Raw genomic sequence first — 13988 nt, 5'->3', positions numbered from 1 at the left:
CTTGATTCCAAGCAAGTCAACCAGAAAATCGATCGAAAACAGAGCCAAAAACGAGCCCAAGAACAGGCAGCTTCGAACCCAGAAATTTAGTGGTCTTTTCCAGCCAATTCCGTTTGCCACAGCTCAGTTAATTACACCCAAAATACTCTCCTACTTTCTCTTTATGTTATCCCTCGAAAACACAACGTGAATCCATTCCAATTTCTTTGATTTTGAAACTAAAATTTTCTAGGTTTTCAAGAGACAGAAAGCTTCGTTAGAGGGCTTTAGAGGTGGAATTGATCATCGAGCCAGGGTATAAAGTTACTCCCCTTGATGTGTTTAATTCGTAGGTATGATTATTGGCCGGCGGTTTGGAGTTTTTCGATCACCGAAAAATTACTCAATTCACCCGTAGGCGGTGGCGGCTCGTCTCCAGAGTGTCTATGTTGGGTTTTTATCCTACAATGTTCCCCACGTCGTCCTGAGCATGATGGTATGCTCGGATTCCCAATTGGATACCGTTTGAGCCTCGAACGGATTTTGCATATTGTGCAATTTCCAGGTTCAATAGGTTCGGACCGTTGGATCAAACCCAAATTTACGTATGTCGTACCTTGTATCTTTAGCATCATGTAGAAATTCGCGGATCGAGAATCGGAGTCCCAGATACTCCGATTTAATATTTCAAAGATTAAGTTAAACAATAATCGTTCGATCGTATGATCGTGAACTATCCGACCGTCCGATTCGGACCAGACTTGTAGGACATGGTTATTAAAATGTGAGGAACTTATGAGAACTCTCAGATTGGTAATTGGAAGTCATGGACCCCACGGGGTCTTGGATTGACCAATATGGAAGTTTATCGCTTAGATAGTCTCGGGTCTTTTCAGACTGCTCTAACCATCTGAAATGCTTAAGTGGCATAGGAATGACTTTAAAGTTAGTGCACGCACTTCTAGGAGCCAGGGGTCAAGGTTTTAATTAAATATTTATATAGAGCAGTTTTATTAATTAAATATTCATGATAGTTTAATCAGGCACCCAGGGCCAGGCAGACTCGCAAGAGAGCCCTTTAAGAGGTCCAGCTAACTCGGACCAGGAGTGAGTGGACTTTTTGTTTTATAAGTGATTTATACAACTCAACTCCATTACTTGATCTTGAATAAGTTTTATTCAAAGATTAATGTTTCCAATATTTGATATGTGCTTTTAAATATTTTAATTTATATGCGGCCGAGTGGGATATCCTTTAAGGATATAGGAAAAGGAAATTTTAGCTAAATATCAGATAAATGGCAACAAAGTTCTAGATTTAACATAAATTCAGTTATTCATCCGATCTTTTAGAAATTTTATATTTTCTTAAGCCACCTTACGTACCCAAATATAAAGATGTTGCCTTCGGAATAAAAGTTGCCACGGAATAAATGTTGCCTTCGGAATAAAATTGTTGCCTTCAGTATAGTTAGCGCGCTTGACAGTTGCCCCACGAGTTTCGGGGTTGTATTATCGAGACCTACGAGGTTTGTGACACAAGGAATTGACGGCATATAAGGAATTGACGGATATCAGGAATTGACGGAAATAAAGGCGTACACTTAGGTGATAGTTTTAAATTGATTTCAATGATTTTATGAGATTTTTATTGACCATGAATATGATTGGCATGTATGTATATAAATATATGAATGCATTAATTTCAATACGAATATAATGAAGAGGATAATTTAGTTTTGCATAACTGTTTTTAGAGTGGGGTTAGTATGTTCTTATGTATTTTCTAAACTTTATTTTTGGTCCACTCACATTTTCAATGTTTTGCTCTCCCAGGCAGTAGATGTGCATCTGTGAGCCACAACAGGGCAGTTTCTGCTTCCTGCACTACCTCAGTTTGATGTAGGGTTCTTGGTTCACAAGTTGTTACCTTCCTTGTAAATTGATCTGTATAGTTACTCTGATATTGCCTTAGGACGTATTTAACTATTGGAACGTATTTATATACGTATACTGGCAGTTTGCGTTTATATTTAAGTGCTTGTTGACAAGTATAAATTTTGGGGAAAGAACAAATTACAGAGGAGACTCTGTCGAATTTTCGGTAGGAGTCAAACCTAAAATGAAGTTAAGTTTTGAAAAGACGGGCAATTAGGTCATTTGTGCCTGACACCCGCCAGGTGTCGGACACGCACAAGGTCAGGCTCAGATTTCAAACTGAAATTTGGGTCGGGTCCTGTCAGCAAGTGTGATATCTTACACAAACATCTTTGGTATATAATATTATGGTATGATATCATGGCTTACGTTTTATTTTATTAGGCCCACATCAAGTTTTGTGGGTTATAGTAATATACTATATTACGTATGATAATATATGGTAATATAATATACCTATATATATATATATACACACACATTAGGTGGTAGTTTTATCCCCATATTTATTTTATTTACTGTATGGTGTAGGTTTATTACCAATATAGCAGTATTTATTTGAAAGTGTGATGCGGGTTTATCGTCCACACGACTGCCTTTATTTTTATTTAAAAGTATGGAGTAGAATTAGTGTCCATACAAGCACATTTACTTTATCGCACATTTACTTTATTATTTAAAGTACGGTACGGAATTAACGTCCATACATGAGGTAATTTAATTTATGAATTTACTTTACCGCACATTTACATTTATTTAAAGTATGGTATGGGATTATCGTCCATACCAGCAATTTATTTACAAGCAATTTAATTTATGAATTTATTTTACCGCACATTTACATTTATTTAAAATATGGTGCGGGTTTATCGTCCATACCAGTAATTTATTTACCAGCAATTTAATTTATGAATTTATTTTACCGCACATTTACATTTATTTAATGACAGGACCCGACCCAAATTCCACTTTGGAATTCGAGGTGAACACTGTACGTGTTTGACACCTGGCGGGTGCTAGGCACAAATGACCAAAATGCCCTTCTAAACCAAATTCAAAGAATTTCAAGCTTGACTTCTACCGAAAATTCGGCAAAGTCCTCCTTATAAAATGAACATTTCCCCAAAACTTCCACCTGTCAAACAAGCATATTCAAATATAACCAATAAAATATTTCAGGGGTATTCTAGTCCTTTTCTTGAATAAAATAATAATTAAGAATTAATTAAGGATCGGGTTGTTACAAACTACCCCCTTATAAAAATTTCATCCTCAAAATTTACATACCCGTCACTCGAAAAGGGGAGGGTACCGGGCCCACATCTGTTACTCGGGTTCCCAAGTATGCTCCTCTAGAACTTCACTCACCAATCGCATCTCAATATCCTCGAGCAAATATCCACATCATGCTTCTACCAGTAATATGTCATTCTAAGCTTTGCCAACATCATCCCCTATATGAATATCACCAAAATACGTCCTTAAATGCCGGGACTCTAGTACTTCTCCCGACATTTGTTCACTAATAAGGACTCTAGTCCCTTGTTCAACTTCTGAGGAAACCAACTTTGGAACCTATTGCGTTCATAAACAAAGGGCCAAGCAACTATTCGGCAGGAGGAAAATTTTAGATTATGCAATCAAAGCGTAATCTAATTAGGAAAGGGTGTTGGCTCATGCTGAGAACATCTACCTCGTGCGATACTGTATATATCATTTTGCTTCTAAATATTTCACATTGCTTAAAGCTTTTGAATACATTAGCATCAAGGTCTCTCTCAAGAGTCAAGAGAAGTCACAATCATGTTAACAACCAAATCAAAAGCTTTGATTAAGCAAACAGAAACTGAGAAGTCTACCTCATCCTTTGATGGGTAATACAAAGCTTAATCTTTCTCTGAAAGCTAAACGCTTTCATTTGTGATTTGCTTACCTTAATCACCTCAAACTACAAGTTCCCTATTCCAGGGGCCCATAATCAATGTGACCTCCTATTGGCTCAACCTAAACCACATGCATTCATATCTATATCTATAAAGCCCATCACGCTCATAATCAAACATTAAGTTTCCTTGGAAGCAATGAAATCAACTTTAATCTACCACCTAGGTGTACCCATTATATTTCCAACAATTCTTTGATTTTCCATCAATTCCCTCGCATCACCATTGGTGACACGCCCTCGCAGGTCTCGGTGACACAAGGTCAACCCAAGCCGCAACCCTTGCAGGATTCAGGGGACATTAGTTAGCCTGATCCGCATCCCTCGCTCCGCACAAGTCCGAGTACCACTAGAACTCGTGGGGCAACTGTCAAGCTTGCTGACTAAACTGAAGTCAACGAATAAAATCCGGAGGCAACATATTCATATTTGGGTACCTAAGGTGGCTTAAGAAAATATGAAATTCTAAAAGATTTGATGAATAACTGAATTTCTATTAAATCTAGAACTCTGTTGCCATTTATATGATATTAAGCTAGAACTTCTTTTTCCTATATCTTTAGAGGATATCCCACTCTGCAGCATATAAATCAAAATATTTAAAAGCACATAGCAAATCATGGAAGCACTAATCTTTGAATAAAACATATTCACAATCAAATAATGGAATTGAATTGCATAAATCATTTATAAAACAAAAAGTCCACTCACTAACTTTACCATCTCGATTAGTCAACTCTCTTTGTCGGCTTTACCGACTCGAACATTTCCCTTGTGATAAAACCTCAACAAATTTTTCAACCCTTCCTGATACCTTTGTACTCAGCCACCAACAAGGCAAAAGAACCTAAACAAACACCAAAAAATTCAATAAAACAAGGATGCACACGTGGTGCTGAGTCTACAAGAATATAACCTAATGCTCTGATACCAAGTTGACAGGACTCGACCTAAATTTCACTTTGGAATCTGAGCTGAACCCTGTGCATGTCCGACATCTGGCAGGTGATGGGCACAAATGACCAAAATGCCCTTCTAAACCAAATCCAAAGAATTTCAAGCTCGACTTCTATCGAAAATGTAGCAGAGTCTTCCCTATAAAATGAACATTTCCCCAAAACTTCCACTTGTCAAATAAGCATATACAAATATAACCCAATAAAATATTCTGAGGGTATTCTAGTCCTTTTCTTGAATAAAATAATAATTAAGAATTAATTAAGGATTGGGTTGTTACATTTAAAGTATTGTGCGGGTTTATCGTACATACCAGTAATTTATTTACCAGCAATTTATTTACAAGCAATTTATTTTATGGATTTATTGTGCAGTATGATGAGTTTTTACAGTATACAGATCAAGGCCAGAAGTTCCTTGATCCTCATCGTACAACTACATCAGGACTTGAAGATCCTTGATGATGATATTAATATGAGAGCTGGCAGTTTCCCTAGTACTGTATTTGTAAATAAGTGTTCAGACTTGAAGATCCTTGACATGTAAATAAGGACCTGTAATTCCTTGATGATGTAACATTACCGTATTGGTTAATAGTGCCGTACACATGAATAGTAACTATACTGGCAAATATACTCTACGCATGAATAGACACAAATTTCATGACTTGATAAATAGTACTCTATACATGAATAGTGACATATGCATAAATATTAACCATTTTGAGTAACGGTCACTATGTATAAAGGGAACATGCTGTTCCTTAAACTCATGGATGAGCAATTCAATGAGATGTCAGAAGTTCCTCAAAATATGGACAATTATGTAAGGGCTTGAAGTTTCGAAATATGTACAAGAAATTATAAAAATGTCCATACTATGAGAACATGTGATTTTGGCCCGAAGTTCAAAATCTGACAATATTGAGAACCTGAAAGTTCCAACAGTTAAATGGACAACCCTTGAGGTATTATTGCAAATTGTGGTACACCACATATTTCTTTGGCATAAGAAAATGATAAATTTAATAAAGTTTAATTTTGTTACAATCGACACCTCAAGAAAAAAATATATTTTGTGAATTCCGATTATTAAGAATACATCTTGAAATGGATAATATCAAGATAAACCTTAAAGGATGAATTAAGGCTCCCCACATATTTTGTTATAGTATGCAGCATGTCTAGCCTTCTCAACATATCAACGGAGTACGAACTCACCAGATTCAACAAGGTATTATTCTCTTCTTTAAGTTTCTCAACCTCCTGTTGAGACTCATGAAGCATTCTCTGAAGAGACGAATTTCAGTTGTCAGCTCCTGAATCTCGTTTGCTCTGGCACTCAAACGATCAGCCATGTTAGAAACAGAAGCAGTACTCTGAATGCTAAAAGCCATTGGTCATCAATAGCCTATTCATCAAACCTCATTGATAACAACATTTCATCCATTGGAATAAGGAAATTCCTAGCTACTATGACAGCAGTCGCATCATTCATCATCACAAAATTATTAATCGTGAGATGACGATTTTGGGATACAAATGATGAATGCCAGATTTTGGCGTCACGAGTTTTGTTGGGAGCAACATTTAAATCAAGATGGTTTGGGCGAGAAGAAGAGGAAGTCATTTTTAGGAAGGTTCCAAGGGAAGTTTTAAGAGAAGCTGAATTTTCAGAAAATGAAAGGAAGTTGAGTTGAAACACAGTTACTCCAATCAGGTCTTGCAGAGGCAATATCTATAGACGAAAATGTGGCACCGTTTTCATAATCCCAATATTATCTCAGATCCCCATATTCTCTTTTTCTTTCCCAGATTCCAAAACTTCACGCGGCCTTCATTAATGTCTATCTGCACTTTCGGCGTCTTCAAGTATTATCTTCGTCAAAGCCGATCTTGCTTTGCGGATTTCACGGAGCTACTTTTTGAAAAGCACCTCGAGAACCTCGCGAATTTCTGTGGTTAATTTGAAATTCATTGGATCTACCTATTCCCCTCATTTATGTATAAATGTGTTACTAACGAAATTTTCTTTGCAGAATACATCTAGTTTTCTCCATATCTAGTTATGCAAAATCCACATGTTTTTCTTATCAGTGAGCACCCGATGTGCTTGAGAAGCAAGACTATCTCTGATCATCCATTCAGGAAGCGAGACTATCCCTAATCACGTTTCCGCTGCATCAGGAACTGTAAAGATGATCACATGCTCTAATCTCTTGAAGTTCTTCTAGACTAGGAGAAATGAGAGTTTGTTGTCTGCTCCCACCAGCTTCCTTCCCTGATTGTTTACCTTACCTTGCAATCAATATCACAATTTTTGTATCTTTTCTTTCTTTTTATAACTCTATGTTCATAAGGGATTTTATTTCTTTAGAACGAACATCTAAAGAAAGAATCCATGTAGTGATTCTAACACTGAGGGTTATTTTTTGACAGAGAGAAGAATTGTGATTTTTGCTCTTACAGGATATATCTAGATCATCAAGCATTACGTTGTATTTGCTGAGCCGATACAAGCTTGGAAGGTATTTGAGCAAAGTCTCTCCCACGTAAGGATGTAACCGATGCTTATGTTATTTCATACTTGTACTCTTATTTTTGTACAACATCCTTGAAGGTAACCAAATGAGGAGATAAGGCCGTTCCAGAAGAACGCCATGCAAAGGACCATTCCAAAAGAATGACTTGCATTATACATCGTTCCAGAAGAACGACTTGTATTATGACCATTCCAGAAGAATGGCTTCTATCATTCTGATATGTATTCATGAATTATTAATCCAAATTTCACAGATTGTAAGTTGAATACATTAATGATATACTGCATAGATTAAAGTCCCATAAAAATAGAACATGGGTATAGCAGTGATCAATATGATGCACGCCTGTTGCGTAGCAAATGATATGGATTGAAGTCCCAGAAGGACAATCCTCTAACATGTCAACATTAATACAGTGCATGCCTAATGTGTAGCAAATTATATGGTTTAAAGTCCCAGAAGGACAATTAAATTGACATGTATGTATTAATCTGTGGCATGCCTGTAGCATGACAGATATATGGGTTCTAAATGTTCCAACTCCCTACATGGAGATTATCCACGCCCCACTGTAAAATAACGCTTCATTGGAGGTTATGATCCACATTCTCATATAATTCATCTTATAAGAGATGTCTGTCTGGAAAGAGACAATAAAAGCCCCCTGAAATGGCTTGGGTACCCAAAAGCAAAGAAATGCTTATAATTGATGCATGCGCATGCACATGAGAATGATGGGATCTTGAATTGATGAATGACAATTTTTGATTTTAGAGTAGCTACTCAAATCATCATTGGGTTGTGTTGATTGGAATCACGTTCTATTATTAAATGTTGACAATATCATTGGCCAAAATGGAAAGAGGCAATTCCATTACATATGAGAATGAACGTGAAAGAACAAACTCATAGTACGAACCCCAAAAGATGTTAATATTGAAAGTTATACTTGGGTGTTTGGAATAAAAGGGAATATAGCCATTTTGTATGACACAATGTTTCTGGTAGAAACAAGGAATGTTGGATTCCATATTTACAGATTCAATTGTGCCCCCTTATTGCACATTTATGGAGACCAATATGTTATTTTTAAGGGTCATTAAATGCACGGAGCATATCACCAGAAGTGATTCCCTAAAGATGTATAAATAGCAAGATTGAAGCTATATAATGTGTCATAAGGTTTAAATCGCTTAAACAAAATCCTTGAAAGGATTGCAATTGCATGAAGCATGTCCCTGAATGACATGTGCCTGAAGCACAAAATTTGCACTCAATACTAATACATATAAAATGCCTCAGTGAGTACATTAATTATGATATGGTTGCAACACATTAAAACTCTGGAAGAGTTCAAGAAATATTTGTCTTTGCTTGAAGATCGAGCGTTATGCCAACGAGATTTTTGCTTATACTAAGAAAGTATTGAAGCATTTTTATGTGGGTTAACCGTTTGGCACTTAAATAATTTTTCAGAAGTATACTGGACAGGATATTATATTTTTCAGATATAGCTCAACTCCATCACCACCACTTTGGGATGATGTGAGGCATATTTGATACTATCTCCACATAACACCATATAAGGGCATATTCTTTTCAAGTGAACTTACAAATAGCCTAGGTTTTGTTGGATATGCGGACTCTAGAAATTTTTATGATTTACATAGAGATAGCTCACTAGAAATATATTTACCTACTCAACTACAAGAATTGTTGATGGCTACATCCCTCACTCGGTCGTAAAGATCTTCCCTCTGGAAAGAGAGTCATGAAGATATCTTGGGGAGATATTCATCAGGAGGAGCATCTAGAAGTATGCTATACTGATTGCTGTACTCTTCTTCCTTCCATTAGTTTTCTACCTCACTAGGTTTTCTTCAAAGCAAGATTTTAATGAGGCAACTGACATATCATTTGTGGTCTCCAAGGGGGAGTGTTGTAAAATTAATAATGGACCCAAAATGGTAGAACCCACTACCTAATTGATTGAATAATATTAATGATGCTTGTTTGCCAAACACTTGAGGGAAGCCAAATGGTTATGAGTGAACAACCAATATTTTGGCCTATAAATAGACGCCACCATCAGAGAAGGAAGAGTTAGAGCTAAGAGAGAAAGAAGAGAAGGAAGAAAGAGGGTGAGAGAGTGGAGAGAAAAAGAGAGCATTGAGAAATTCTCCAAGAGAGATATATCAGTGAGCCGCATATATTGTAAATACTAAAGTTATAGCCCTATTATTTTACATAGTGGAAAAGTTACTGCTGCTGCTCTCTGAGGACGTAGGCATGGCCGAACCTCATTAAATATTGTGTCTCATCTACTTTACGTGCAGCACAATATTCTTCTAGCATATTTCAGTTATTTTATAACAGAAGCTCCCTATTTCTTACTCCCACGAATATTAGTCCACCCCTTTTCTCCTCTTCACTCTTCTGTGTTCTTTTTCCAGTTCTCACTTCCCACACACTCTCTCTCTCCTATTGTTTTTTCTTCTCCAATTCCTCTCTTGGCCAACTACCACTATAAGAAAGACAGATATTTGTGGCCAGCCAATTGGTCACAAAAAAGTACCAGCACGGCCGTATTCTACTTGCATGTGTTAAGCATATAGCTAGCGTTCCTTCTTTGTCTTTCTTTCAATCAAAATAAGAGAACAAAGAAACCACTCAAAAATGAAAGTTAGAAAAAGAAGTTTCCGTAAGAACTAGCGCTAGACTTCTTCCCCCCTTTCTACTTTTCCTCTCTCCCTTTGTTTGTGCTTCTACCCGGGCTTTTCATTCTGTTTTATAGGGCGGGCTCTTTTTATTAAAGGTGTAAGCTCCTTAATGCCCGAAGTATGGATAAGTTGCGGAGCCAGTTTCGTTGCTTCGGCGCTAGGTGGGGCTCTTATCTCTTGCATGGAGGGGGGAGTACCTCTTTAACCCGTCTTTACTAAAGATCAAGGAGTACACTTGTACTCCGGCTAATAGGGGAAGGCTTTTTTCAAATCCGGTTTGGAGCCCCATACAGGGGGCTAGCGCGCAATGGCTTTCTCTGAAAGGGGCTCGCTTCTTCAAGCTCCGCTCCGCTTGCTGCTTTTCATTTTGTTAGGAGTAGGTGCTTGCTGCTCGTCAAAGCCGTGCTGTCTACTAAACGAGCCTTCACTGCCCGCCCGGCCCCTATCTTTACAACCCTTCATAGCACCTAAACTACACTTTTTTTATAAAGCCATAGGCAAGTTTAAATCAATAAATGCAATTAGTGTCCAAATATTTGTGGTCACTTGGTAGAAGCTCGTCACAAATTCCACTTAGTGACCACGCTGAAAATCTGGTCATTAAAACACAAGCTATTAGAGACCACCTTTGCGTGGTCACTAAAAACGGTGCCATTTATGATTATTATTTGCATATAATTGGGTCACTAACACTTGTAAATTGGTCACTAAAATATGGTCGTGCACTGATTCGTGAGCTATCTCTCTTGGTCACTAAAAATTCATCACCAATTGCAGTTTTCAGTCTTTGTTTTTGTTTGTAGTTTTAGGATCACATTTGTTTTCATACAATCATTGCGGCAAAAAAAATTCAATACTTGACAATAAATAATTACACATTTTATTTCACAAAATAACTATGTGTACATCATGTTTATCCATCAAACATAGGATCTACAACTCCCTTACAAACCATGAATATTTGAATACTAGTTTTAATTTCTGGAAATGATGAACGTCTTTGAGTTTTTGAGAAGCTGATCATTAATCTGCAAATACCAAAAAACACCAATATTAGTTCATTGTGACTGTGCATTAAAAGCATAGCCAGTTTCAACAATAATATTACATGCAATCCGAATTCTTGACTTATGGAGATATTTCTCATTTTAAATCAAATTAATAGACCAACTAAATTTTTGTGGGAGCAAGGAATCTTGACAACCACTCAGGTGACGATATGTGAAAATTGGATTATGCCCTAGGTGATCTTCAATATTTATAAAAAAATAGCTCTCAAAATCTTACAAGTTTACAATAAATAAACAAAACTCTATCACTCTCATCAAATTCAGAATCAACTGGTTTAGTCCTTTTCTTGCCTATTAATTCATCTAAAAAATTAAACAGGGTGAAGGGTGAGCAACCACAGCTCAATAGGGACATGAGACCTTACTACAGTAGATTGATATAACTAAATTAAGTGACATGCAATCACACAGCCAAATATCACATTAATAATAATAATAATAATGCATGAATGCTCTTCAATTCTACCCAATCCATTAATCTATATAATAGGGCAAGCAAACCTGCATGTCCCATACCATGCATTTTACCACTGTGATTCCGAATGTCCCATTACATAAACTAACACTCATCTCAGTTATCCCATAATTCCCCTTTTGCTAGTCATCTTGTCTAAACCATTGACATATATACCGCCGATTTCCTAGTCTACTATGCACACGGGCTCGCCTGGACTTGGTCCCTACAATGGTCAGACTCAACTACACAAAAGATCCTTATCCATTACCCTATTTTCCCTCATTATTTTCTCAATCCAACAACTCCAACCAATTACCATGACATGATATAATTATGCCAACATTATTCAAATAGTTCACAATACGTAAATATCTCATATCAAGAACATTATACAATATCACACATAATAGTTTACAATATGTAAACATCCGATATCAAGAACATTATACAATATCAACAACACCTATTATAATAGCACACAAATATAGAGCTCACGAAATTTATTTAGATCTCTCTTCTGTAAAGACCCCCAAGAAACCCCTACCTCATTTCCAAAGCTAGCTCGAAGTTAAAAACACACAAGCTCCGACTTCTAACTCCTCCCAGAATATTATTACCACTCTCTCTTTCTTTTTCTCTCTACTACTATTTTGTACTAGTACTAGTTCACAGTTCCTAGGATGTAGTCTAGAAATCCCTAGGTTAGTTATGTGGCACAATGTTAAGCTTCATCCATATTTTCTTTACCGACTCTAATTTACTATAAATAGTCCTACCTAATAGTTATTGGATCATAAGTTCTTCAATTTATAGTAGTTTCCTAAAGAAATCGTAGACAAAAGAAAATAAGAGAACTAAGTGGGGTGAGATTTTGAAGAAGCTCAAAGTATTTGAACTTACAACTGGGAGTTATACAATAGCTTTGGATTTGAGGTAGGGGTTTCTTGGGGGCCTTTACGGGGATTGATCTAATTAAATTTTGTGAGCTCTATATTATGAGTGATATTATATAATGTTCTTGATATAGGATATTTACGTATTGTGAACTATTTGAACAATGTTGGCATAATTGTATATATAATGGTGATGCTTTAAATGGTTACATTTTGTGAGATACATGGGATATGTGAAAGGCATAATTATATCATGTCATGGAAATTGGTTGGAGTTATTAGGTAGAGAAGATAATAATGGAAAAGAGGGTAATGGATATAGTCTTTTGTGTAGTTGAGTTTGATTAATGTAGGGACAAGTCCAGGCAAGTCCGTGTGCACAATAGACTAAGAAATCAGTGGTATAATCGTTGACTGGGTGATTTGGGCTTGGAGATCAATGGTGTAGACAAGATGACTAGCAAAAGGGGAATTATGGGATAACTGAGATGAGTGTTAGTTATGTAATGGGGCATTCGGAATCACAGTGGTAAAATGCATGGTATGGATATGCAGGTTTGCTTGCTCTATTGTATAGATTAACGGGTTGGATAGAATTGAAGAGCATTCATGCATTATTATTATTATTATTATTATTATAAATATGATATTATTATATATATATTGTTATATTCATTTTATATGTATATATATATATATATATGCGTGTGTGTGTGCGCGTGGGCATGCGCAATTTTCACTATTAATTTTCATATATATATATATATATATATATAAAAGAACCCATATTATTTGCATGGCAATGTGTAAGTTGAGGTGAATCTTAGTATATTTGGTAGATATTTAAGTGAGTGATAGATTTGAATAAACCTATCTTATCATGAATTATATTGAAACCTTAGGAGTTAAGGCTTAAAAGATATTTGGTAAGAAGCATGAGGTGACTCGTTAGCATGAGGTGTTGGATCAAGAGTATTGTAGCTAGAGATGGTGCCACCATTCTTGCTAGGTGGCGGGACATGCCAAGATTGACCTCACCCTGCTAGTAAACCATTCTTGCTAGTAGACTACTGTGAAGACCCGTATTTTTAAAAATATATATATATATATATTGCTGCCTATTTAGTTATATATTTAAATTGATTATATATATAGTTGTTTTACCATTTTAATAATTATATGTATTTTATTATATCAAATACGTATATAAGAAGCTGGAGGTGGCTTTTTCCATTAAATTAGTTGATGCATTACCATGCATGTGGACAGCTTATGCTTACAATTTGGTGACTAGGCTTTATCTTAGCTTGAGGAGGAGTTTATAAGTTCAATAGTTGGCATAGCCTTTGGAAATATATCTCATGGCGTTGACACATATCAGCTTATATAAAAGAGTGGCAACCAAGTTATCTTTTTGTATAGATAAGATAATGGCCTTTGTTATTATCCTCTCCATTGTTACCGCCATCTCTGAAATTGGTACTTAGGTG

Source organism: Prunus persica, chromosome G1 (genome assembly GCF_000346465.2).
Source record: "Prunus persica cultivar Lovell chromosome G1, Prunus_persica_NCBIv2, whole genome shotgun sequence".
In the NCBI taxonomy this organism is placed as follows: domain Eukaryota; kingdom Viridiplantae; phylum Streptophyta; class Magnoliopsida; order Rosales; family Rosaceae; genus Prunus; species Prunus persica.
The sequence above is the reverse complement of the archived record's forward strand: the minus strand, read 5'-3'. Positions refer to the sequence as shown.